The 27,720-nt window shown below is 40.0% G+C and overlaps 1 protein-coding gene across 9 annotated transcripts in view; it reads left to right on the forward strand.

The window, feature by feature from the left end:
- ENOX1 (ecto-NOX disulfide-thiol exchanger 1) overlaps positions 1 to 27,720 on the forward strand; it is a 611,398-nt gene that overhangs the window by 304,984 nt on the left and 278,694 nt on the right. For 5 of the 9 annotated variants that reach the window (XM_061629891.1, XM_061629898.1, XM_061629899.1 and 2 more), the window contains exons 3-6: positions 5,523 to 5,615; positions 9,447 to 9,578; positions 16,786 to 16,946; positions 17,913 to 18,011. The gene's annotated coding sequence lies outside the window, so the exon portion shown is untranslated. The remainder of the gene's footprint in view (positions 1 to 5,522; positions 5,616 to 9,446; positions 9,579 to 16,785; positions 16,947 to 17,912; positions 18,012 to 27,720) is intronic. The other 4 variants (XM_061629892.1, XM_061629893.1, XM_061629894.1 and 1 more) reach the window with 4 other exon arrangements.

A 27,720-nucleotide genomic window follows, 5' to 3' on the forward strand; every position in this document is an offset into this window, starting at 1 on the left:
AGGGCATTTGTTTCAGCTTTTGATAATGCAGATTGGATTTTTAAAGCAGCATTTACCTGCTGTGAATGATTCTTTCTTAGTTAAAACTGAACTTCCCATGACTCTAAATTTACTCACTTGTCAAGTAAATGCTAAACAAAAATTCCACAATAATACTTGTAAGTTAACTTAATGTGGCTGCTTGATGTTGGAGGCAGCCCTCTTGGATTTTATAGTAGGGGGGGAACTATTATTAGGTAACATTTATTAATGCACTATGTAGATGTTCCACTCGTAAAGAGACGTATTGCTTTACTGCTAATAATTTTACTGACAGACTTGTCAGTTTAAAGATAGCAAAGAACATAAGAACATAAGAAGAGACTGCTGGATCAGGCCAGTGGCCCATCTAGTCCAGCATCCTGTTCTCACAGTGGCCAACCAGGTGCCTGGGGGAAGCCCGCAAGCAGGACCCGAGTGCAAGAACACTCTCCCCTCCTGAGGCTTCCGGCAACTGGTTTTCAGAAGCATGCTGCCTCTGACTAGGGTGGCAGAGCACAGCCATCATGGCTAGTAGCCATTGATAGCCCTGTCCTCCATGAATTTGTCTAATCTTCTTTTAAAGCCATCCAAGCTGGTGGCCATTACTGCATCTTGTGGGAGCAAATTCCATAGTTTAACTATGCGCTGAGTAAAGAAGTACTTCCTTTTGTCTGTCCTGAATCTTCCAACATTCAGCTTCTTTGAATGTCCACGAGTTCTAGTATTATGAGAGAGGGAGAAGAACTTTTCTCTATCCACTTTCTCAATGCCATGCATAATTTTATACACTTCTATCATGTCTCCTCTGACCCGCCTTTTCTCTAAACTAAAAAGCCCCAAATGCTGCAACCTTTCCTCGTAAGGGAGTCGCTCCATCCCCTTGATCATTCTGATTGCCCTCTTCTGAACCTTTTCCAGCTCTATAATATCCTTTTTGAGATGAGGCGACCAGAACTGTACACAGTATTCCAAATGCAGCCGCACCATAGATTTATACAACGGCATTATATCGGCTGTTTTATTTTCAATACCTTTCCTAATTATCCCTAGCATGGAATTTGCCTTTTTCACAGCTGCCGCACACTGGGTCGACATTTTCATCATGCTGTCCACTACAACCCCGAGGTCTCTCTCCTGGTCGGTCACCGCCAGTTCAGACCCCATGAGCGTATATGTGAAATTAAGATTTTTTGCTCCAATATGCATAATTTTACACTTGCTTATATTGAATTGCATTTGCCATTTTTCCACCCATTCACTCAGTTTGGAGAGGTCTTTTTGGAGCTCTTCGCAATCCCTTTTTGTTTTAACAACCCTGAACAATTTAGTGTCGTCAGCAAACTTGGCCACTTCACTGCTCACTCCTAATTCTAGGTCATTAATGAACAAGTTGAAAAGTACAGGTCCCAATACCGATCCTTGAGGGACTCCACTTTCTACAGCCCTCCATTGGGAGAACTGTCCGTTTATTCCTACTCTCTGCTTTCTGCTTCTTAACCAATTCCTTATCCACAAGAGGACCTCTCCTCTTATTCCATGACTGCTAAGCTTCCTCAGAAGTCTTTGGTGAGGTACCTTGTCAAACGCTTTTTGAAAGTCTAAGTACACTATGTCCACTGGATCACCTCTATCTATATGCTTGTTGACACTCTCAAAGAATTCTAATAGGTTACTGAGACAGGACTTTCCCTTGCAGAAGCCATGCTGGCTCTGCTTCAGCAAAGCTTGTTCTTCTATGTGCTTAGTTAATCTAGCTTTAATAATACTTTCTACCAGTTTTCCAGGGACAGAAGTTAAGCTAACTGGCCTGTAATTTCCGGGATCCCCTCTGGATCCCTTTTTGAATTTTGGCGTTACATTTGCCACTTTCCAGTCCTCAGGCACAGAGGAGGACCTGAGGGACAAGTTACATATTTAAGTTAGCAGATCAGCAATTTCACATTTGAGTTCTTTGAGAACTCTCGGGTGGATGCCATCCGGGCCCGGTGATTTGTCAGTTTTTATATTGTCCATTAAGCCTAGAACAAATCAAAGACACAGGCTTGTCAGTCCAAAGATTGTCAGTTTAATGTTTGTAAAGCAAATGCACAGGGTGGTCAATTTCACAATCAAACACAAGATTGGTTAGTTTAACCCTAGCAAGGCACACAGGCTACTGAATTTCACTTTAGCAAAGCAAAGACACAGGTTTATCGGTTTCAAGTTATCAAAGTAAAGAAGAGGCTGGTTAATTTCACATTAGCAAAGCAAACTTCAATTTTTAAAATTATAATTAAATAATCCAGTGTTGGGGAAAGCCAGGAAAACTCACAGCATTCAGGATCAGTCTGCAAAGACTGCCAGCCTTCATACTATCAGGAAATCTGGTGCTAACGTCGATTTTAACTTCAGTAAATTCTCGCCCATCCCTACATAGGAGTGATGTAACTTGAGTAGTTAATGTGTATAACAACTGGTCATTGTGCATATTCACTAGGCCTCATAGAGAATGTGCACATAACCCAGGGGTTGCCAACCTTTTTGGACCAAAGGGCACATTTCAAATTTTGAGAGAGTGCTGGGGAAACCAGTCACACAAGGGCTGTCATGGGGCATGTGGCATAAGACAAAATTAGAGGGTAGTCATGGAAAACTTTCCCCATAACTGTATTTCCATACTAAAAAAGGCTTCACCTGTTGAATTTCTGCCTGCCAAATAACTGCTAAAGTCACAAGAACCCTGTTTTCTCCCAAGGTCAACCCTAAACCAAAGCATAGGTTGCCATCCTTTAACTATTAAAATAAAATAAAACAATTATTAAAACAACTGCTTACTCAAAAACATTTTAAACATCTGCATAAGCCTGTTAGCACGAATCAGTCTTCAAGAGATGCCTGAAATTTAAAAGTGAGGATGCCTGCCAAATCTCTGCTGGAAGGGTGCTTCACAGCACAGCATAGGAATCAGCTATACTAAATGCCTAACTTCTGGTTGAGTCCAGTTAGGCCTCTGTAACACAGGGGGAAACTAACAGTGCACCTCTGGATGATCTTAGTGATCAGGCTGGGATATAAATGCTCAGGTGGTCCTTAAGGTATCCTGGACCCACGTTGTTCAAGGTTTTGTATATCAACACAAGCACCTTGAACCTGGTCTGGTAGCATATGCACAGCCAGTGCAGATGTTTTAGCAGGGGTGTAACATGCTGTTGGCTGGCTGCCACCATCAGCAGTCTAGCCTCTGCATTCTGCATCAGCAGGAGTTTCCAGACCCAACGCCAGGTCCACATACAGCACATTGCAGAAATTCAGTCTCAAGGCTGACATACCAGACAAAGCTGGTAAAAGGCACTCCTCACTACTGAGGTCACTTGGGCCTCTAATAATAAAGACATATCTAGCATTACCCCCAAGCTACGTACCTGCTCCTTTAGAGGGAGTGCAGTCCCATCCAGAACAGGCAACTGGCTTATCTTCTGGACACAGGAACCACCTACCCACAGAGCCTCCATCCTCCCTGGATTCATTCAGTTTATTGGTCCTTATGAAGCCCACCACTGCATTGGTCTAGAGCTTGAACATTGTCTCCTGATTCAGATGTTATGGAGAAGTAGAACTGTGTGTCATCAGCATACTGATGGCGCTGTGTGCCATAACTCCTAAAGACCATTCCCAGTGGCTTCATATAGACATTGAGTAGCATTGGAGACAAAACAGTGCCTTGCACAACCCTATAGCACAGGTGTCAGGGAACTGAAGACCACTCCCCTGTGTTACTCTCTGGACTTGATCATGCAGCTACGAATGGAGCCATTGTAGTACAGTGCCTCTGATGCCCATTCCACACAGTCAATCCAGGAGGATACCATGGTCAATGTCACCAAAACCTGCTAAAAGATCAAGTAATAGTAATAGGGTTGCACTCCTCTCACCCTCTCTTGATACAGGTAATTCATCAGGAAGATCAAGACTGTTCCTTCCCCTGCGATCCTGATGATGATTGGCCCCATGGTGCTATTAAGTTTTTTCCTAAGCTTAATAGCAGTAGGGGGGATTTTTATCAGCATCATGTGAGGGGTGTTGAAAACTCTTATCTCCCTGCGATCCTCCCTGGACTACTCAGCTGACTGCTGAACAGCAGAGAATAGGGAAAAGGAGGGTTGGCTGCAGACAAAAGTGCTTGGCTGATCAGTGGGACAGTATGCTGCGGGTCACATAAGATTGGGGAATGGGCCAGAAGCAGCCTGGAGGGTGGAGTGCACACTTCTGAACTAGAGAGGGCATGTTTCTTGAAGCCTGCATAGTGAGTGAAGAATATATATATTGCCCAGAGAATGCACAAAATGCAGTTCATAATATACATATACCCCAAAGTTTATTGAAGATTATGAATTTTTACGGAACTGTGTAGATAGTTTTTGTAAACTGCATTTACAATCAATAAAGTGGTATATAAATTTTGTAAAATAAATAATGACCAGAGAATGTTCAAAATTCAGTCAATATATGCACATTCCCCAAGACCTGGAGATTTTGTATATTGACCAAGAAATGTGCACAATCCTCTCTTCATCGAGAGATTATGTGAGCATTCTCTATGAGGCCTGATTATTATGCACAATGGCCAGTTGTTATGCACAGTAACCACTCACATTACCTCTAAGATATGTATGTGAAAATAATGAATGATTAAGAAACTGCTGTCTGAGTAATTTTGGGTACCTTTGGTAATCTGTCAAATACGTATTAATATTTTAATTTACAAAATGTTGCACAGTAAGTATATTAGCATTAAACTCTTTCATCAGAAATGCTTTATAGATGATAAAATGTTTTTTGTATTTTATGCTGTTTTACTTTTATGTACACCGCCCAGAGAGCCTTTTGGCTTTGGGCGGTATAGAAATTAAATTAGATAATAAATAAATAAAATAAATAAAATGAAGATGCCAAGCAGAACAACAAAGTATCCCTGTGAAGTTATTTAATATGTTTTTATTTTAGTCACATAATAGCTGTTGACAATCTTCACTAGTGTTGCCTCTATAATTTCAGGCATTTCTCCAGTTCCATGCAAAATTGATCATCTTTCCATGTCATTGACAGCAGTGTCCACATTTTAAAAACAAGGCTGCCCTTGAAACCTGTTGACATGATGCAGCTGATGACATGGCATTTTTTTTCTGCCTGCCTGTCAATAGGAGAATATGAGGAATAAAATTGCTATCATGATACAAAGCACCCTTTGTGTGCCATGGGGTAGAGGGAACAGATAAATAGGGTTGCTAATATCATTTCATTGGCCCAGTTGGCATGTTATGGTACTGTGAATGTGTTTGTTGATCTGGGCCACTTTGCTCCTCCTTGCTAGTGTACAGGAGAAACACAATCCCTGTGTTAGCATTATGTCTGAACAAGGGATTATGGTTTGCTTTGCTCAAACAAACCACAATCTGTAAGTCAAGAACAAACTGGTGTGGATGCTATCTTGTGTTTCAGCTAACTCTCTCTTATTGTTACAGGATCTGCAGCACTGAAACAGAAAAGCTGGAATAGAGCAGCCCTTGTTCATGGAATATACCTGCTGAATTGGAACTGCCACAGACTTGAAAAAGGTAGAAATTTAAATAATTAACAGTCACAATCATATCTTGGTGACGGTGTACTTAAATGCTCTTTGTGAACTTTTCACATTTAATGTATGATGTACCTTTGTCCAATAGCTTTAGGTGATCTGAGGTGAAGTTTTCCTTTTTTAACTACCAGGAGGCATATATTAATGTAAGGCTGTTGATACTCTTACCAACAACCACTGCTAATATTCTACATTAATGAAACTTTTGGGGGGAAATGCTATGCTTCAATAATTCAATATGCAAATATTTTTGTAAACATTTGCTAACTTTGCAAAATTTATTCAAGCTACAATGTATGAAATGTGGCTTCTCTCCTAGGATATTAGAAATGTTGACAGACACAGTACTCATATTTTAAAATACATCTCTACAAACATTAGCACTAGAAACTTTTTTCCCCCAAAAAAGAAATCAACAGTACAGGTCTATAAACATTTTATGGGGCGTAAGCCTCTGAGTGAGACTGAGTAAATTTGTGTATGAAAGGGCTGTGGGATGCTCAGAACTCCAGCTTCTGTTCTACATATATTGTTTCACATGTAGTTCTGCACGTGTGGAAACACAGAGGATCCAAATAACCTTGAATATAAATAGTTCCTCATTTGAAATTATTATAATTTATTTATTATTTAGTTGCATTTCTAAACCGCCCTGTAACTAGCAGCTGGGCCCCCGGCACTCAAGGACTTACATATATCTGTAACTACCTTTATATCAAATTAAGGCATAGTTTCTAAGATATATTTCCAGTTAAATATATCCTCTTACGTTTTGTATTACTGTTAGCGTGCTGCCAAAGTTTCCTGTGGTTGTTGCTGGGAATGGGCTTTTTGCATTCTGCATGACAACAAAAAAAATGCCTCATGTCTCCCCCTCCTCTTTATAAAGCTGTTTAGGGAAGGGCCATTTGAAGCTGAGAAGGGATGCATGATGTTTTCCCCTATGGGGCATTTTGCTTTCTGCCTGTGAGAAAAGTAGCTGGAGACAGGATTGTGGCAGAAAAATAGCCCAAGAGAAAAGGGTTAAGTAGACCCCCATTCCACAAGTCCAACCTCCCTCGGGGGATTTTCCTGAAGAAAGAAAGAGGAAAACATTAGTGTAGTCCCCTCTCTGCATACATTCTTACACCTGCTTAATTTTAAATATAACACAAGAAGCTGCCTTTATACTCACTTTGCTAAATGTTTCTTTCCTAAATGTGATTGGGTAGAATCTCAGGAGTTAATGGGAGGACTTCAAGCGTTGTACTGCCCTTTCTCCCTCTGTAGCCTATTTCTTTTTTTCATGCTCCCTGACTCAGTAGCTCTCTTATCTTAATCTCTCTATTTTTCCTTTACATTATTCACCAACCTGGTGCTCTTCAGATATTGTTTGACTTCAGCACCCACCAGGCCCAGACAGCATGGCCAGTGGTCAGGGATGATGGGAGTTGGAAGATACCATGTTAGGAACAGTTGTCCCAGATCTTGCCACCGTTCACCAATTGCTTCAAATGCTGGGTCATGTAAAACACAAGGAAAATGCATTTGTATAGTTTGACTATTTTAATATGGTCACACTTTCTTGATTATGCACTTCTGTAGTGCAGAATTCTGATTCCTCCTCCCTCGCTGATAGAAAAAACCTACCTCTTCAGCTCCCTTTTATCATCCTGCTCTCCAGCCCCATGCACGTGTTTGGTTCTGGCAAATTATTGTGCATGGTCATTACTTTTAGAACAGGATAAATGTACTAGTCAGTTTGAGTTTTCTTTCAAAATGCTTCATTCCTCAAGGGCTGGTTGTTACCTTACAGGCAGCTTCTAGATACTGGGTGATCTTTGTGAGTGTTTACACAAATGGACACAGTAGGGAGGATAAGAAATGAGAGAGAATTGAAAATGGGAATGTGTTTGGTGTTGCCTCAGCATTCCTGTAGAATATGTAGTTGCCTTTACAGTAGCATTTGTTCTTTGAATTATTTAGTCAGACCTTGGATAATGGAGAACCTGAGGATTTGTATCCTGTCCATCTCTTCCAATATACTAAAAATTGGAATTGGTCTTTATTTCTCAGGCATTTATCAGGTGACCTGCTGTGAATGTTTTCACTGGTTCCTCTTTATTGGATAAATCAGATCTTACATGCGTTTCTGAGCTTTATACAGAGTATATCTTACTGGCTTCCACATTACACTAACAGTGCCCACACATTTTCATTTCCTTTCCCCTCACTTCCTCTTATCATTTTTTCATGTGGTCACATAAACAAAATCCCAAGGCCTGCTTTTATCATCAGCCCTTTAAAAGACTCCATTCTAACCTATCAATAATTATTAGTTTACTTCTTCTCAAAGGCAAACTTGCATCTGTCTAATCTCCTCCCTCAGCAGTATTTCGGAAGTAGGAATAACCATTTTAAAAGGCATCATGATAAATATTATGTTGTGTTAAAACTCCTGCTGTGCTTCAGTGACCGCTGTTTTGTCTGCCATGTAGGTTGTAAACAATGAAGGATAAGGTGTCATGCCGGGATGAGCATGTGGTTTCTAAACAAATAAAATGGTAATCTGATTAATTATACAGATGCACTGGAAACCTCTTGAAATCCTGGTTTATTAGTGAGCCAAATACAGTTCTCATAGTTACAGCCCGATACAATGCATGTTCATTACTTTTAGAGGAGAGCTTTGCTCACAACATGAACCATGAAAAAGACAAATAACTGGGTGTTAGAACAAACTAAAGCAGAACTATCACTAGAAGTTAAAATGATGAAACTGAGGTTATCATACTTTGGACACATCATGAGAAGACATGATTCACTAGAAAAGACAATAATGCTGGGAGTAGAAAAAGAGGAAGGCCAAACAAGAGATGGATTGATTCCATAAAGGAAGCCACAGACCTGAACTTACAAGATCTGAACAGGGTGGTTCATGACAGATGCTCTTGGAGGTCACTGATTCATAGCGTCGCCATAAGTCGTAATCGACTTGAAGGCACCTAACACACGTATGCATGTTCATTCAGAGGTCCAACCACTTCTTTCAACAGGGCTTAATCTCAGATAAGTATACATAGAAATGAAGCCTAAATGTGCTCAATAGTAAAAGGCATTTCCCATTTAATCCCTCCATATAATGTTGATTTCTCTGTTGCCTACTGTGGCTAAGATTTTGCATATAAAACCATGTGCATTAGGGTTGTGTTCAGTAAAAATACAGGATGTGTTCCATGTAAAATTTCTGCAAGCAGGACTTTAAGCTGGGGAACTTGTCCTGTGGGAGAAAATATATTCTTCCTTTCATGGAGAACTCATTTTGTAAAGTCAAGAGAAATCTCTCATGGAACCTTTCATGGGGCCTTAATGAACTGATTTCTACAAGGTTATGGCTGGACCACAGCAAAGCATCTGACTTACTACTGTTGAAAACAGAATTCTGGCTAGATGGAGCTTTGGTCACTTCTGCAGTCTTCTTGAGGCAACTAATTATGGCATCTGGGGAGAAATGTAAGAAAAGATTTGGACATATATGCTCAACCCTCCAGAGAGAGAGAGACCTTTAGCCATAATGAGTACTTCTTGTTATTACATTTATATCCTTCATGGAGCTCTGGACAGTGTGAGGGAAGAAATGGTGACTAGCTCAAGGTTACCTAGTCCAACAGATTTCTCTACCCATACCCCACTTTCCAGGAGAAGATCTCTGTCTGTTTTGTGGCTTTGTGGGACAATTTCTAGAAGAAGTTTCCATTATTCTCACCAGTAGGTGAATGATCCAGTGGAGATATTTGAAATTTTTGATGGTTTGGAATGTTGCTTTTTATAGCTCCTGGCAACCAGAAAGAGCAAGGAGCTTCTGAACAGAGCCAAAGTCCATCTTGGACATAGCGAAGGAATGCTACTATACTCCATTCATTCATTGGTGATCACTCGTGGCCAAGTAAGATTGTCTTCCAGGGTAAGGTCTTTGGTTGGAAGATTTTTATTATTTATTATTTATTTAGTTGCATTTCTAAACCGCCCTATAGCTAGCAGCTCCCAGGGCGGTGTACAACATGATAAAACCACAATATTTAAAATACAGCAAGTGTGTATTGCGCAAACAATATAAAACATTATATAAACAAAGTAAAAGAAAAGAAAAAGATGCGCGCCTATGCGTGAATTTGTTTTATGTGGGGAGACTGGTGCATGACAATCAACACACAATCTTGACAGAAAAAGGCTCTGATCCAATGGCATGGATACCACGACGATTGGAAGTCTGCTGCAGCCTTCATCCACCTTCACAGCCATTGTAACATACACATTGTTATCCTTCGCCTGTTCTGCCATTGAGGACTTTCTTGGATCGTTCTTTCTCTGGTTCCTCTCCCTTGACCTTACCGCCATGGGTGACCCTGCTGGGAGTACATGACTCCCGACAGCATCACTCACAGGGCTCATTGGAACACACAAGCCCACTCACCACTACAAGGTGACTAAGTTAGCACTGTGTATGCTTATATGACAATCCATTACCCTCTTAGTTCTCACTCTGAGGGCAGATCCACCTTGGGATTCTGGAGCACCTTGATGGTACCGTTAAAGTTTGAGGCAAGTAGTGCTTTCCCCCAGCCCACCCCTCCACCCTAAAAACTGGGTAGACTGAATGCCCACCGGCAGTAGACTGAATTTGGGGAGGTGGCTGAACATTTTCTGTCCCATCATTCCAATGTGATTTGGGAAAAAGGGAATTCAGACAGAGCTAGTGTTTCTTTCTTACACTTTCCTATACAGAGCTTTAGGAGTTGGTTGGAGAGAGCCTGATTTGTTTCTCTTTTAATGCCAGTATTAGAAACACTACGTCAGTCCACAGATTCTGGCATGCAGTAGCAGCCTTTGTGCTCACGACTGCATGCAAGGACCTGTGCACTTGTGGAACACATTGTTGTCCCTGAATTCAAGGGAACCAGAAGGTACTGTAGGTTTAGTGGAAGGGGGGAGTTTAAAATGTTTGAAAAAAATGTTACATTACACCATTACCTCATAGCAATTACAAAATGCCCAAAGCTCATCACTTGGAATCTTTTCTAATCAACATGTCATTACAAAACAGATTGGTCAGGTGCTATCTGTGCATTGCTAGGTAGACTTGACATTTTCTTAGTCTTGTGGCAGTTAAGGAGAGAAATGCTTAAAATACAATTTAAGTTGTTCCCTGTAGCGTAATTACAGCCTTTTCAGTAAGGGAAGTAATTTTTAAATTATAGATTAGTCCAGTCATTTAATTTAATAGGAACAATTGTGGTTAATTTTACAATTCCTTGTGCTACCAAAACAGTGACAAAAATGTTTTTTTATCTGCCTGACTCTGTTTTGAAGTGTCTCTTATTAAAATTGTTTTCTCTCTATATATATTTTTAAGAAAGATAAATAGTGTGATCAATACTTTGGTTATTTTTGTTGAATAAGAGTGTTAAGAAAGAAATGTGGAACAGATAAATGAAAAAATCAAGCAGAGCATGTATCTCACCCTGCTGATATAGCGAAGCCTAGAGATTGTGGAAGTGAATCCATATTAATTTGTTTTAATGGTGTGAACAAAAGGGCTTGTAGAATGTGTGAGTTGGCAGGAAGCTGCTGTGTACCTAATATCCAAGACAAGCACTGGATGGCAACTCTCCTTTCTTTTTGCCAATCTTATTTATAAAAATAGTACTATATCACTAATTCATATAGAAAGCATCAAAGTCAGGGTTGCCAACCTTTTTGGTTCAAAGGTCACATTTTGAATTTTGAGAGAGTACTGAGAGCATCAATCACAAAATGGCTGCCATGGGGGAATGGCATAACACAAAATTATAGAGCAGGCATGGTGAAGCTTTCCCATAATTGTATTTCCATACTATAAAAGGCTTGACCTGTTGAATTTCTGCCTGCCATACAGCTCTTAAAGGCACAAGAACCCTTTTCCCCCAATGCCAGTGCTGCCATCCTGTACCCACTTACCTAGAAGGAAGCCCAATTAAAGACAAAGACTTATTTCTGACTAGACATGTATACCATTGTACGTTAATTATACAGTGCATTTTTAATAGGTGCTTGGACATCATCTCCAGCACAGCTGGAGACATTCCTAAGCCTCTTTGCAAACTTTTCACATCTTGCATTTGCCATTTGGGGGAGGGGGATTCTTTAACATCTACCCACTCTTATTGTGCAGTAGTATTTGAAAAAAATAATTTCTAGGCACTACCTGATCTCAGGTGAACCCAGCACAGGAAAGATGCATCCTGGTTGTTAGGGAAAAGAGAAGGGCAAACTATGTAGATTGGAAGGACTAGGGGAAAAGACAGAAGAAGGAATAGTGCGCTAAAAGAGAGGGCAAAACAGCAGCTTTTTGAACCCCAGGGATTCCCATTGCCTGGTGTCTAAACAATTCACTTGTCAGTCACAGCTCTGACTTCACTCATTGGCTAAAACACTGACAGGCCAGAACAGTCAGGCTGGCTCATTCCACAGAAATCACTTAGAGGTGTACTTGCACATTTTGCTCCATAACTGTCTTTCTAGGAGGCTAAAGACTTACTTTTTAAAAAAATGAAAGCTCAGATTCTGGGCCACCTGCTGGGGGCACCACTAAAGGCCTTAATGGGTGCCATGGCTCCTGCAGGCAATGGGTTGATGACCCCAGCTCTAAGTAATATGTAGCAAATATAAAATCACAATAAACATAAAAGCAGAAATTGCCGTAAGGAACTAATAAAACTGATCCAACTGAAAAGGCCTGTCAATACAAGAAGGTCTTAAAAAGACATTTAAAAATAAGAAGTGAGAATGCTTGGTGGATTTCCATCAGGAGGGCATTCCACACTTCTGTGCCGAACCTGCTAAATGTTCAGTTTCTCATAGATACCAATAGGGCTCATTCACGCAGGGGCAGTTAACAGCATTCTTTCAGGAGATCTTAAGAGACAGAGCTAGGATATAAGGCCTAGACCCAAGTTGTGCAGGGCTTTATAAATTAATGCAAGGACCTGGTCCATTAGGTTATTCTGCTGTTGTCTGCTTCTTAATTCTATTTTTTAAAAAAATAAGAGTCTTATTGAAGAGTATCCAGTTCCCATCACCATTTTATTAAAGAGTCTGCCTAGATTTACAGGAAATACTCCCAAATTGATCAACATCCCAGTAAAAGTTGCATTTTAATGTTAAACTTGTGTGTTGATAGCAGTAGCAACTAAACCCTTTCTATCATCAATCTTCTAGATTTTTAGCCAGCAGGCTTCTGATTAAACTATCTCCTTTCTTCATGTGTTGCTGTTTATTTTCCTCCATTCTATGGAAGGCCATTGAGTGTTAAGTACATGAACTTCAAGAGCAGTCTGTTTCTGCCTTTCCTTCTTTGTGATGAACACTAATTAGGTAAGTCCCTCTAGGCAGGACCAGACTTCGCAAAGATACATGGATTCTCATTCTACAACTGTGCCTTTTCCCAGTACCTTTCAGAATCTATTTGAAACATCTTGTGAAAGAAAATTAACTCCTATCAGTTATCCTGTGTGGACTATAACATTAGTCTGTTCAAGTTTATTTTCTGATTTTAGTGCTTAAGTATAACTGTAGCTTCTAAACCTTTCCTGTCAAATCTGTCCTCTCAGTCGAGGTTAAAACAGAGGGAGAAGAAAGGAAATGCAGCTTGTATTCATCTGAATCTGTAGGCAGAGATGAATAGTAAGGTGGCATGTTTTAGAGCAATGGTTTCCAACTTCTTTGGTATGGCAACCCATTAGTCCAGGTTTACTTGGTATGGTGACCCATCAGTTTATTGCCATATGAATTTTGGACTTTAGGTTTTTGGCAAGCAAAAATTTACTTAACACCCCTAATATGGAATTTGTTGAAATAGATATAGTACTTGCAAAGCCATTCACAGGGCTTTTTTAGGGGAACATCAGAACATCAATTATCTGATTGTAGGATATTGCTTCATAAGCTATACAAATTCATTCTAAAAACATACAAGCAGTATCAATATAATGATCTATGAACAGGGCCGGTGCCTGGCATGACTGGGCCCTTGGGCACTAGCCTACCCCGGGGGCGCGGCTCCTGCCTGTTGCACCTACCTCTCTCCTGTGTTCTGCTGCCATCTTGATTGATGGCACACATGCATAGTATGCTACATGCGTGCACATGCCTGCCATCAACCAAGATGGCGGTAGTGGCACCAGCCCCTTAAAGAAGACTCCACCGCCATCTTGATTGATGGCAGCCCTGTACATGATGCAGCATGTGCAGCAGCAGAACACAAGAGAAAGGTAGGTGGAGTGAGCAAATGGGCAGGCAGCCTGGAAGCTCCATTCCTGCAATCTGTGGCAAGGACCCTGCCACGGATCGTGGAAGTGGAGCACTATCTCCCATCCTAACGAGGGGCCTTTCAGGGGCCCTCAGCCAGAGCCCGACCTGGCTGCCCTTTGGCGCCGGCCCTGTCTATGAATATTTTTAATAGTTTTATTCACGATAAAGTCCATTTTGGCAAGTGTCAGTGGGATGGCTGAGCTTGCATTTTGCCAACAAAAAGGTCAAGTGCAGGATCTGATGGTTGCCAGACATAGTCTCAGATCATTACAGATATATAGCCTGCTACTTTATTTAGTCTTCATAGCAGTCATTGCTGTCTCTCCAAGACATACTACCAAATAGCAGCAGCATAGATATTGCTTCATCAGCAAGCTCAAGGTACTCAGTGGTAACTAAGAAATTTTGGTAACGTGAAGCCAAAATTTGGATCACCTCACTTCCAAAAAGTTATCATTGAGGGTGCTACGACATGACAGTTCAATGAGTTGTGCTTTCTACACAGAGTCAACTTTGTGACATCAGTTACAAATGGATTTCACATCTACTGAAACTTTGTTTCTTCAGCAGAAAAGTAGTGGACAAATTTTGACTAAGCAAATTACCTTGGCTTCAACTATTAACTAACACGGTGGAAGATCCGGTGACGATTTGCCACAAGGTGCTCATACTGGGAGTGGTTTTGAATGATGATTACAGCTTGCTTCTGATGCACAGGCATTGCCTTTGGTGCCTCCACATCAGAGGAGCTGTAACAGTCACACAAAACCACTCCTTGCACCTTGTGTCAAACCAACACTGGATCTGCTGCCAGAGAGCAGTTCCCAAGTGTTATAATGTAAGACTCGAGCCTTTCCAACATTCAGTTACATGTGTCAACACAGCACTCTAATATGCCAGCAAAATAAAGAGTTACTCATCATACTAGTTAAAGATTAAAATGTAAATGTACTGCCTTCAGTCGATTCCGACTTATGGCAGCCCTATGAATAGGGTTTTCATGAGGCTGAGAGGCAGTGACTGGCCCAAGGTCACCCAGTAAGCTTCATGGCTAAGTGGGGATTTGAACCCTGGTCTCCCAAGTCATAGTCCAACACCTTAACCAATATACGACACTGGTTCCCTATCACAGATCAAAAGCAACAATTATTTTGAGTTTACTTACAAAACCTGCAACCCACTTGCACAGGCTTTGCAACCCACTTACAGGTCGTGACGGGTTGGGATAATACCAGAATTTTAAGGATGGTTGAATTGTATATTTCAAAAGAACTTCTCAAACTGGGCGACTGTGAAACAAATCACAGCAGATGGAGTCCAAAGTAAATAAATAATTCCAAAGCAATATACAGTTGTTGAATACAGTACACACTTCTAATTATGCATATACTCTAATGGGTATGGAGTTGGCTATCTCAGCACAAAGATCTTGGAACCAGTGATGGCTGGTGCCTACTAAACCCTGCTAAGAGGTCACAGGGAGTGACCAATGGGAGGTCTGGTTTTCTACCCATCCTTCATTGCAAAGGTACTGCAAAAGCTTAAGCATTGCTGTTTTACAAATAGTTAGTACCTAACTAAACTAAAAATATGGCTTACTGTGGTTCAGAAGGGGTCCCTACTGTCACAATTGCTTCTGTGCTGGAAGAAAGGTTGTGTGATCTCCACCTGTTCTGACTTAAACTTAGTTATTTTAGGCCTGCAGCCATTAAGGGTGGGTTGAGATGGGCTGAATGATACAGAGATCTGACTGGCCAGAGAACAGGAGATTGACAGGAAAGTATCCAGGACTCTCTCTGCATTGAAATGGATTGTGGAAGATTGTGTGGTACAGGAAAGAGTGTGGCTTTGAGATTTTGGGGAAACTTTAAAAAATTGCCTGGCATTTCACTTGTTAGGGCTCTGAATTCCATAGTCCCCCACCCTCAGTACCTGCAGACCTAAGATAACTCTTCTTAGGAATCAATCCCCTGTGCTCACTAATTTAGGAGTAAAATCAATTGAACACAAATAGGATTTGTGCACCTAAAGAATGCAATAATCAGGAAGACTAAGATTGGCTTAAGACTTGGAGTTGTACTAATTTGCAGGGTGAGGGGAAAAAGCATGGCCTTTTATTGTACAAAGATGCTTCATTCTGGTAAAAGGAACCAAAGATTGGATGCCTATGATATAAGCACTAAGTCCCCTTTTACATGTTTTTTTCTCTCCTATATCTTCACAACAGCTATGTGAGGTAGGTTAGACTGAGAGCTGGTAACTGGCCCAAAGGCCAGTGTGGGGATGTAGTTAGAGTATCAAACTAGGACCTGGGACACCAGGATTGAAATCCCCACTCAGTCATGAAGGTCACTGGGTGACCTTGGGCGAGCCTTACCCACCTCACAGGGTTCTTGTGTGGATAAAATGGGGAAGGGGAGAACTATGTACACCACCTTGAGCTCTTTGGGGAAAAGGTGGAATGTACATGCAATAAATAAGGCTGCATGCCAATACATGTCTACTCAGAAGTAAGCTCCACTGGGTCCAATGGGACTTACTCCAAGGTAAGTGTGTATTGAATTGCAGCGTTTGTCAAGACGTGAGCTAAATAATGAGTTAAACGAGTTTAAAAGGCGAAACTGCATATGCTCAAAGTATTTTCTTTCTGTTTATCAAGTTTGACAAAGCTTTTTTCTTTGTGTTTGCTAATAGTTGTGAAACTGCACGTACTCAGTGGTTTTGTTTTCTGTAGTGCACAAAAGCTTATGACAATAAATTTGTTAATCTTGAAGATTGCATAAGACTTATTTCTTGGTACCTTATTTGATGTTCCTTTCTAGGAAAAGGGGGCCCTATTTTGGAACTGCACCAGGGGTCCCAACCATACTGATCTTGCCTTGATTCTTGCATGAACTTCATGGATTATCAAGAATGGTGCATCTGATGAAATGGATTCTAGCCCAAGAAAGCTTTTGCCACGACCTATTTCTTAGTATTTAAGGTGGTAGCACTGTTCTGTTGTTTTGCTAAAATTGTACTGTGACCTACGTTACAGGATTGTTGTGAAGATAAAAGACTCTAAAACACTTTGGCAAATTTAAACTGCCATTACAAAAAGTAGGAAGCTGCAGTGGCTGGTTCAGATCAGAATGCAGTATGCAGAGCCTATATGTAGTAGGGCAGCATGGGTTACACCCTGCCTGCATATGCACACCCTTGCAAGCTTGTCCCAGTAGGCAGCCACACATTGGATTTGCTGAGGACCTACATGTTAAGTCCAATGTTTGCATTGGACTGGTTGTGTTCCAGATTCTTTTTTCTTTGTTTTCAAGTTGGGTTTTTTCATGATGACAAATCTGCATCCCAATTCAAAACCAGGGACAGGCGTGCTGGAGATGGATGTTTTTATTCTGAGTATTCCTTATTTGTCAGTATTACATTTATATCCACTCCACCTTTCCTCCAAGGAGCTCAATGTCGCATTCATGGGTCTCCCTCTCCCTATATTATCCTCACAGCAATTCTGAGAGGGAGGTTAGGCTGAGAGACAGTGACTGGCCCAAGGTCACCCAGTGAGCCTCCTGGCTGAGGGGTGATTTTAACTGTAGTCTCCTAGGTTCTAGTCCACTTAATTTCCCTGCATTTTATTCCACGTTCCAAAAAAATATGTAGAAATGAATAAGCTGGGGGAGGGGGGAAATAATATTTCCCCATAGGTCTGGAAATATATGGGGTCCCTTGTTAACAGTCCTGGATGGCACTTTTAAGATTAGCCAATTCAGGCTGTAATCCTGTACATATTTATCAGGTAACCATCCCCATGTAATTCATTGGGGGATTCCCTCTGAGTAATATATGGTTAAATCCACACTAGAAATTGTGATAGCAGGGACCCCTTCTGAACCAACACTTAGGTGCTAAATATTGATAATTCAGAAATGTTGAAGTGTCCACTGTTTCTTTGCAGACGAAGAGGATCGGGAGAGAACCAGAACAGGTGGAGGCCACACAACTTTTCTTCCAGCGTTGAAGCAACTGAGACAGCAGAGACGCCATCTGAACCAAAGTAAGGCATATTTCAGTTATGTTAGGTGCTAACTATTTGTAAAACAGCAATGCTTGAGTGTGTACAGTATCTTTGCAAGGGAGAAGACTGAGAAGAAAAGCCAGAACAACTTGGCTATCACCCCATCACCTCTTAACAGCCCTACTAGGGTCTAGTAAGTACCAGCCACCTCTGCTTGGAAATTGTGATTAGGCTCATTTGCCTAGAATACCTAGGATGGGATGCCATCTTGCAAAGATTATGGATAATTTAGGCTACAATGTTTTGCTATAGCCCAATCCCACTGGCACACTCATAGAATCTCATAGGCATAAGCAACATCCAATCACAGATCTCAACATTTTAGTTTTACTTTGAAGTAGCCACAAATTTTGATTTAGCAGTGGCTCTGAGTGAGGTATTTCCCCCTTTCCCACTGTGTCATTTTCCTGCCCTCAGTGTGTGTGTGCGCGTGCATGCATGCATGTGAAATACAGACACAGACTGATGAGGTTAATAACGGCTTTTGTGGTGGGTGATTAAATTGGGGAAATGTTAAAATACCCCCTGCCAAAGGCAAGCCCGCCCACCTGCAATTTTTGTTTGTTACACAAAGTGTTTTGATGTCCAATCAAGGACCACCTATTTCACATGCAGCTTGACCCTGAATCTGCAAACAAAAATACCATTTTAGAACAAGCATTCATAAAAGTAGAGGATTTTCTCTGATCTTCATTTTGCCTTTGAGACATGTGTGTGAGCACACAGTTTTATTTCCCACCTTCTGTTGCTTTCCTGTTCCTCCCTCCCTGGCATAATCTGTTCCTTGATGCCATCAGTGTCCTTTCAGTGATTCAACTAAGCGCAGGTGCCTCGTTTCTAACCTGACTGCTTAAATAATAGGATATAAATCGCTCAGTGTATATTTTACTCTTCACGAATGAGTTACGGTTGTAGCTGCAACCCCAGGAGGTAAAGGTGATATTGAAATGAAACTATTGTTCCCATTCTGAATTGCCATCTGTTCCTCTATGGTACGGTGAACTTCTGTTCTGCATCTTAGTTTAATTACACTTTGCATGTATCTGGTTCAAACAGATACTGCATGCTTAAATTCTAAAAAATCTATCTGCCCTTTAGTACAGGCTCACAGTTGTGCTACTTCGTTCCTGACTCGCCCTCCCCCAGTTCCTTGCACTTCTACATAAAAATTGCATGTGTAAGGGGCTGAATGAAATCAGTGGGTTATAAGAAGGATAATAGGATAGTCTATTTAGGTCACCATCAGGTTTGCAACAGTGGCCAGGCAGATGCTTCTGTGAAGTCCACAAGACAATTGTGTCAAATAAATGTTGACAGGTTCACTCTTCTCCATGATTTCTTCTAAATGCCCTGTTTAAAGCCATCTAAGCTAGTATCTATCACTGCATCTTGTGGCAGTGAATTCCATAAGTTAATTACGTGCTGTGCGAAGAAGTATGTCATTTGGATGTCAGCCTAATATGAAAAATCTGTGCTTTTTTTCTTCCTTACTATTTGTATTTTAAACTGATATTAGCTTTCATCTTCACAATAACATCAACTTGAACAAACCATCAATGAAATATATATTTTTTTAAATACAGATTTTATCTGAGAAGACAGAATATTTATGCATTTATTTAAAAGACACACCAGGAAGATTATGCATTTATTTAAAAGACACACCAGGAAGATTAGTTTTAAGCTACTGAAATATTTACAACATGGCTACTTGCCATTGGCAGCTGAGAAATGCCTTTTTGAATGTTAGCTAGAAAATTGCTTCTGGGATATGCCTAGGTGGCAGAAAGTGATAAGGCTAGTGAGATGGGACTGCAGGGAACACATAACAGGATCCTTCCTGTGATATACACATCAGGCTGCTGTGTAAACAGTTTACAAGAGAGACAGCAAGAGGTACCATAAATCAATCAAGTTGCAGAGATAAAAATTCATCCCCTAAAATAGGAAAAATACAGACAAGCAGTGACTCCCACCCCCCTTTTTTAACTGTTTAATCTTCCATCTAAGCTTACGCTTTTAATTGTACTAAACTGTTGGAAGGCCTATCTTTTTACTTCACCTTAGGGACAAAATTTCATCTGGTGATAATGAACATTGACGGGAGTTAAGGGATTTGTAGTGTTCAGAGGACTTTTGGGGAGACAGAATGCACAGTTTGGCTTAAGATAGATGAGTGACATCTCAGGCAGTTGTGAAATTGTATCTAGTTCTTGGAGTATAGTAATACCCAGATCTCAGGAATGTGACCTTGTTTCTCCAGTTAGATTTTTAGGCAATTAAAAAAAAAAGGAATATTTACTATTTAAAGCTTCACTGCTAACTTGAAAGCATTTGACAGCAACATGTAGATTTCCACTTAATTTATTCATCCTGATGTTTTATTGTGCAGGTATTTTGCTTTTGTACTACTAGGAGTACAATGTTCCTGTGTGTTCTTCATTTTTTTTAAAAAATGTAAATAAACCTAATTTCAAATATAGTATGCATTTAAAGAGAGAAAGAACATAACTGATCAGCTATAAGACAGTAGAACATAACTGATCATCTATGAGACAGAAATCTCAGGCTCAAAGTGATCCTCTGCATTTCACCCTTCTGCAGTACCACAGAGAAATGCTAGAAGACCCATTTTTTTCTTTCCTTAAAATATTTATATCTTGCTTTTCTGCCTTCCAATAGGCCTTTAAGTCAGTGCATACACATATAAGAAAGTGAGAATAAAAGAACTTAAAAGATAAAAAGCTTAGAACAGTGTCAGTGTTACAGATATTACAAATGCAGTGGCACCTTAGTGTACGTTTTCATGGACTATGGCAGGCTTCATCAGATGCATTAAGTGTTACGGGTGTCTACATACATGCGGTTTGTGGAGCAGAGTGGGAGAATTGCAAACAGTGAGGTCAGAAATGAAATACATAAGAGATAAAAGCGGGCTGCAGTCCACCAAAGCTTTTGCCATACGACATTTCTAAGTCTTTAAGATGGCAAAAGACTCTTTGTTGCAACAGATTAATATGGCTACTCTATTAGAAATGGTTACAGATTCACTATGCCTCCGTATTTGAATTACTGTGCATGCCTATAAGAACAGCAGTTCTAGAAGGACTTTTAGTCGGTGACGTGTGGTCAACCACATTGGTTGCAATAGCAGTTTTGTGCAAGTGAAAGTATAGAAATCAGATAATTGCAAGAATCACACGACCCCTCAGCTTGGAATAAACAGATAATGGTCAAGTAAAACCTGGTTGTTATTTAGCAGTCCAGCATGCCCTAGCTTGCAGAGATGTTGGAGATGATTTCTGTGACATAGCATGTGGTAGCCACTGAAAAAACAGCCACATGACCTACTAATTGTGGGCTCATATGGTTGGAAGGAAGTCAGCATAAGCTGCAATGCTACACATTGAAACAGGTAATGGGAACTGGCTGTCCGCATAAGTAACCTCAAGGAGTTTGGTCCTGCTAGGTATATGCCAACATTAAAATTTCCTAGATACTGGAAGGCATTTTTAGTGGCTTAAGTTCAATACTTTTCCATCAACAGTTATGAAAGGTTGGCTTACCAGGCTGCCTTGGCACTTGAGAGTTTATCTTTGTAAAAGTGACTTACTTAAGAACTTAGTACATGTTCTGCTATACTATAATTTTTATAGGGATATAAGATCCTGATTTATCTCTTCTGTACTTTCTCTACATGTAAGGAATTCAGATGAATTCTGTGTTTCAATTTTAATGGCAGACTCCAACCCTAAGACTGCAAAAAAATATACCAAGTTCCTCTCTGTACCCACCAAAACCAGACCACAATTATTAACGGGAAGGTGAGCTCTGCATCAAAATTGTCCATATTTTTAGCTATTTCTGATTGTTAATAGATTTTATTATATTTTTATTTTAAAAGGCACAGTTTGTGTGCATGTATTTTTTGTCTTCTGTGGTTGTCTTGATAATCCTGTACTGTATTAGATGTTTAAGGACTGTAAACCAAATAAACTAAACTGAACTGAACTTCATAGTGACTGTTGTGCCAGCTTTTCCTCCTACACTTAGTCGTATCTTCATTCCAATTAGCTTAATACAGTGGTTTCCAAACTTTTTTCTCCATGGGCTGCTTGAAAATTGCTGACAGTCTTGGCGGACCACTTAATGATTTTCGTGCCTGTATGTAGTTGTAAATCACTGGGCTAGATGCTGTATGATTTTCAGTTGTATTTTTACAGTCATGCTGCTGACCACCTGAATGACGGTTTGGGAACCCCTGGCTTAATAGGATATATGTGTTATTTAACCAGAAAAAAATGCTCAAGAACTGTGCTTTGTTAAATTTGGTCCCACGAAGTCCATGAATAGAATCTTTGGTTTTGCTATTGAACTAAAGTAAATAAAATGTTTTTTAAAAAGAATAAGTGGTTGCCCACTGTATGGATTCCTTGGGTCTATTTCAATGCACTTTTTTATAAGGTTTTATTTGATCTGTATGTATACATTTGTTTAATGGGCCTGTGCCCCTTATCTTTCTAGTAGGTATCAAGGTATCCACACCCTGGACAACTCAGAATATTCCTTTTCCAGTTTATGAGGAAGGTGGGCAAGACCATGAAGACCATAATCTGCATACAGAGCAGAGCTGTGGAAAATGCTGCCACAGATTTATAGGAAACAGCTGCATCCAACAGTTCCTTCCTGGTTTCACACTGGGACTGGCAACTCTTAATCAACAGCGCACAAGTCTTGCCCGATATCCTTCTTCTGACCTGTTAACGTAATGCTGTTTCTCCAGACTGAAGTGGACAGGTCTGCTTATGGGTGATGAGGAAGACTGCTGAAGCCAGTGGCGTCACTAGGGGTGTGAAGGGGGGTGCGGACCACACCAGGTGACACCATCAGAGGGGGGTGACTCTCAGCTTTAATTTTAAAAAAATTAAGTTTCTAGGTGGTCCGGTTCTCGAGATATACATAAAAACGTCAGCCGATGCCCAGTGGCGTCACTAGGGGAGTGCGGGGCGTGCGGACCACACCAGGTGACACCATCAGAGGGGGGTGATTCTCAGCTTTCATTTTTAAAAAATTAAGTTTCTAGGTGGTCCGGTTCTCGAGATATACATAAAAACGTCAGCCACCCCCGTTAAATCTTTTTTTAAACTACTGTATAGCACTTCGTAGCTTTAACCCCGCCCACTCAGGATTGCAGTCAATCAGTGGTTTGTTTGACCTGTGGCAGTGTCTAGTAAACCTCATTGCAAGGCCAGAAAATGGTGGTTCCCCCCCCCCGTTTATCTGAAAATCTCATAAATTGGGTAAGTATATATATTTCAGTTTTTTCCCCTCTTGTGTGTAGGAGTCAGATCCTGGGCAGTGTTTTCAAAACCTTCCCAATACTTGCTTTTGTGGGGGTAAAAGCATTGCTAATCCCATATCTCCAGAGTAAATCCCATTGAATTCAATAGGATTTACTTTTGAGTAGACATGGTTATGAATGTGCTGAAAATCAATGGGACTTTGGAGTGAATGTAAAAAAGAATTGTGTTTGTGTTGTCTTTCTGTTCCACCCTCCTCCAGTCCTATTTTAAAGCAAGTAGGCAGGGCTTACTTAGGTATTACAGTTTTTATTCTGTAGGAAACGAATACTGATTTTTTAAAAACTAATACTGATTTTTCTGCAATGACCAACTGGTTTGACAATAAACTATTATATGGGCTGTACATATTTATACATCTGCAGTGTGTGTGTGTAGTCTTTCCAACAACCCTGTGAGGTAGGGTTGGAAACCAAGGCAGCTCACAACAAGAAATAAAGCCATTTAAAATCCAATAACCATAAAGCAAGAATAAACAGTTGGAAAACAGCCTAAAGAGGCATGATTCTGAATTTTGGGTTGGGTGAATGAAGTTTATTTATTTATTATTTGATTTATATGCCGCCCTTCCTCCCAGTAGGAGCCCAGGGCGGCAAACAAAAGCACTAAAAGCACTTTAAAACATCATAAAAACAGACTTTAAAATATATTAAAACATCTTTGAAAATATTTTTTAAAAGCTTTAAAAAAACATTTTTTAAAAAACAAAGAAAAGGCTTAAAAACATATTAAAAAGCAATTCCAACACAGACTCAGACTTGGATAAGGTCTCAACTTAAAAGAACAAGTTGAAAGAACAAGTTCCTTATCACTTGAGGCTGTAGTTCTCTGCACACTTCCCAGTTTGAGTAAGCCCCATTGAATACATTGGGACTTGCTTCTGAGTAAGCAAACATCGGATTGCACTATAAATAGATTTAAAGATTGTGTAATTCATAAACAAAATTCATAAGCAAAATTAAAATTACACCTTTAAATTACAATATCATACGCACAGCCCAAATTCTTGCTCTTATTACTAATGGGAGTTAATTATCTTGCATATGCCCATAGTAGATTTTCAGATACTTTCAGACCCTCAGCAATTTTCAAGTGTTCTATGCAGAAGAAAGGTTTGGGAACCCCTGGAATAAGACACCTGCTTATGTCCCTATGCTGCTCTCTCCCCTCATTTAGGTGCCTGGGATGCATGCGTGTGGACACACCTCCTTAAAATTATGGAAAGTGATTCTTAATAATAAGTCTCCAGACACAAAGTTACATAGGTATTTATCAGTTGTTTAGTAGAAAATTCAGAGCTGCAGGGTCCCTTCATGATAGTTACAGCCACGTACACCCTTTTTTGCTCCTGGATTAAGAATGAGATCTTTGTTAATGCATTCTCTCACAACAACAAACATCTCTAGGAGCCAATCAGCATGAAAGTGGAGAGTGTTAGCAACTGAGAAGAGTCTTCTCAGTGGCTGACTCACCTTTCACTCTGATTGGCTCCAATCTGCAGAAAAGGCAAGGAAGCCTATTAGAAGACTCTTCTCAGTGACTAACACACTCCCTTTTCATGCTGACTGTAGGATGCTTGGAGACATAGGAACCCTGCTCCCAAAAAAGCAGAGGGACTAAGATCCCCTGGGCGACTACCCTCCTCGTGCTTATGTACATGACCGTAATATATTTTGTGATGTGCAAGTTCGACATTATTTATTAAGTGTGTTTAGGATGGCATTCCCAAATATGTACTTTCACACAGACTTTGGTTTTCCATAACACAATGTTTGTCCAAGCCTCCACACTTGGGGGGGGCACTACTTGCACACCCCTTCCATAAGCACATCAAAGTTGGATACACACCTGAACCAAGACCCAGACAAAAGGGCACTCAAAACAAAAAGGTAATTACAGTGGCTGAGTAGATCTTGTACAGTGGTTATACTGACTGGGCAGCCACTGTCCTTCACATTTTACAAAATACTTTTTCCTATACAAAGATTAAATTTCTGTGTATGAAAAAGTAATATATGAAGTGGTCTCAATAGTGAGAAAAGTAAACAAGGGAATGGTGATCCAAATGTTTTTCATTCTCACGTTATGAAGCTAGCTGCCAGATGATGTATCACCTTACCTACGCATGCAGCGTAGACTGAAAAAACAGCACCCAAGCCACCATTCAATACGTGCACATGTTCTTTTCAACATGAATCTACAGGTCTCAAAAAGTAATGTGTGACAAAGTCCTCAAACACCTTATAACATGCCTCAAACATGGTCTCTTGTTCTACCAGCATGCCTTCACACCATCACTTTGCCAAAACATAAGGATAGGTAAATTGCTTTTAGGGAGGTTCACAATTATGATTTCCTATTTATTTAATCTAAAAATATTTAAAATACATAAAAACAGCCAGGGGAAGATATTGGAGAAATATCAAATAAATACAAATAAAATAAAAAGGGGGGGTGAAAAGACCTTAAACGTGCTACTCACCATCTCTCAGCCTATCCTCCCCTCAGGATGAAAACACCGGAGAACCATGACCACCCCTAGGAAGAAGGGCACACTTAAAATGTAGAGGAAAAAATCATCTACAACCATAGTGTGAAATCAAATACTTATTGGGACACAGTATGAAGAAATATTTATATAAACATGACTATCAAATATGTTTATGAATTACACAATCTTTAAATCTATTTATAGTGCAATCCGATGTTTGTTTACTCAGAAGCAAGTCCCAATGTATTCAATGGAGCTTACTCAAACTGGGAAGTGTGCAGAGAACTAAGTATTAGATTAAGTATTGATATTAAGTATTAAGAATCACTTTCCATAATTGTAAGGAGGTGTGTCCACACGCATGCATCCCAGGCACCTAAATGAGGGGAGAGAGCAGCATAGGGACATAAGCAGGTGTCTTATTCCAGGGGTTCCCAAACCTTTCTTCTGCATAGAACACTTGAAAATTGCTGAGGGTCTGAAAGTATCTGAAAATCTACTATGGGCATATGCAAGATAATTAACTCCCATTAGTAATAAGAGCAAGAATTTGGGCTGTGCGTATGATATTGTAATTTAAAGGTGTAATTTTAATTTTGCTTATGAATTTTGTTTATGAATTACACAATCTTTAAATCTATTTATAGTGCAATCCGATGTTTGCTTACTCAGAAGCAAGTCCCAATGTATTCAATGGGGCTTACTCAAACTGGGAAGTGTGCAGAGAACTACAGCCTCAAGTGATAAGGAACTTGTTCTTTCAACTTGTTCTTTTAAGTTGAGACCTTATCCAAGTCTGAGTCTGTGTTGGAATTGCTTTTTAATATGTTTTTAAGCCTTTTCTTTGTTTTTTAAAAAATGTTTTTTTAAAGCTTTTAAAAAATATTTTCAAAGATGTTTTAATATATTTTAAAGTCTGTTTTTATGATGTTTTAAAGTGCTTTTAGTGCTTTTGTTTGCCGCCCTGGGCTCCTACTGGGAGGAAGGGCGGCATATAAATCAAATAATAAATAAATAAACTTCATTCACCCAACCCAAAATTCAGAATCATGCCTCTTTAGGCTGTTTTCCAACTGTTTATTCTTGCTTTATGGTTATTGGATTTTAAATGGCTTTATTTCTTGTTGTGAGCTGCCTTGGTTTCCAACCCTACCTCACAGGGTTGTTGGAAAGACTACACACACACACTGCAGATGTATAAATATGTACAGCCCATATAATAGTTTATTGTCAAACCAGTTGGTCATTGCAGAAAAATCAGTATTAGTTTTTAAAAAATCAGTATTCGTTTCCTACAGAATAAAAACTGTAATACCTAAGTAAGCCCTGCCTACTTGCTTTAAAATAGGACTGGAGGAGGGTGGAACAGAAAGACAACACAAACACAATTCTTTTTTTACATTCACTCCAAAGTCCCATTGATTTTCAGCACATTCATAACCATGTCTACTCAAAAGTAAATCCTATTGAATTCAATGGGATTTACTCTGGAGATATGGGATTAGCAATGTTTTTACCCCCACAAAAGCAAGTATTGGGAAGGTTTTGAAAACACTGCCCAGGATCTGACTCCTACACACAAGAGGGGAAAAAACTGAAATATATATATACTTACCCAATTTATGAGATTTTCAGATAAACGGAGGGGGGGGAACCACCATTTTCTGGCCTTGCAATGAGGTTTACTAGACACTGCCACAGGTCAAACAAACACTTCACTGATTGACTGCAATCCTGAATGGGCAGGGTTAAAGCTACGAAGTGCTATACAGTAGTTTAAAAAAAGATTTAACGGGGTGGCTGACATTTTTATGTATATCTCGAGAACTGGACCACC

The sequence above is a fragment of the Rhineura floridana genome, chromosome 5 (assembly GCF_030035675.1).
Source record: "Rhineura floridana isolate rRhiFlo1 chromosome 5, rRhiFlo1.hap2, whole genome shotgun sequence".
NCBI lineage: Eukaryota > Metazoa > Chordata > Lepidosauria > Squamata > Rhineuridae > Rhineura > Rhineura floridana.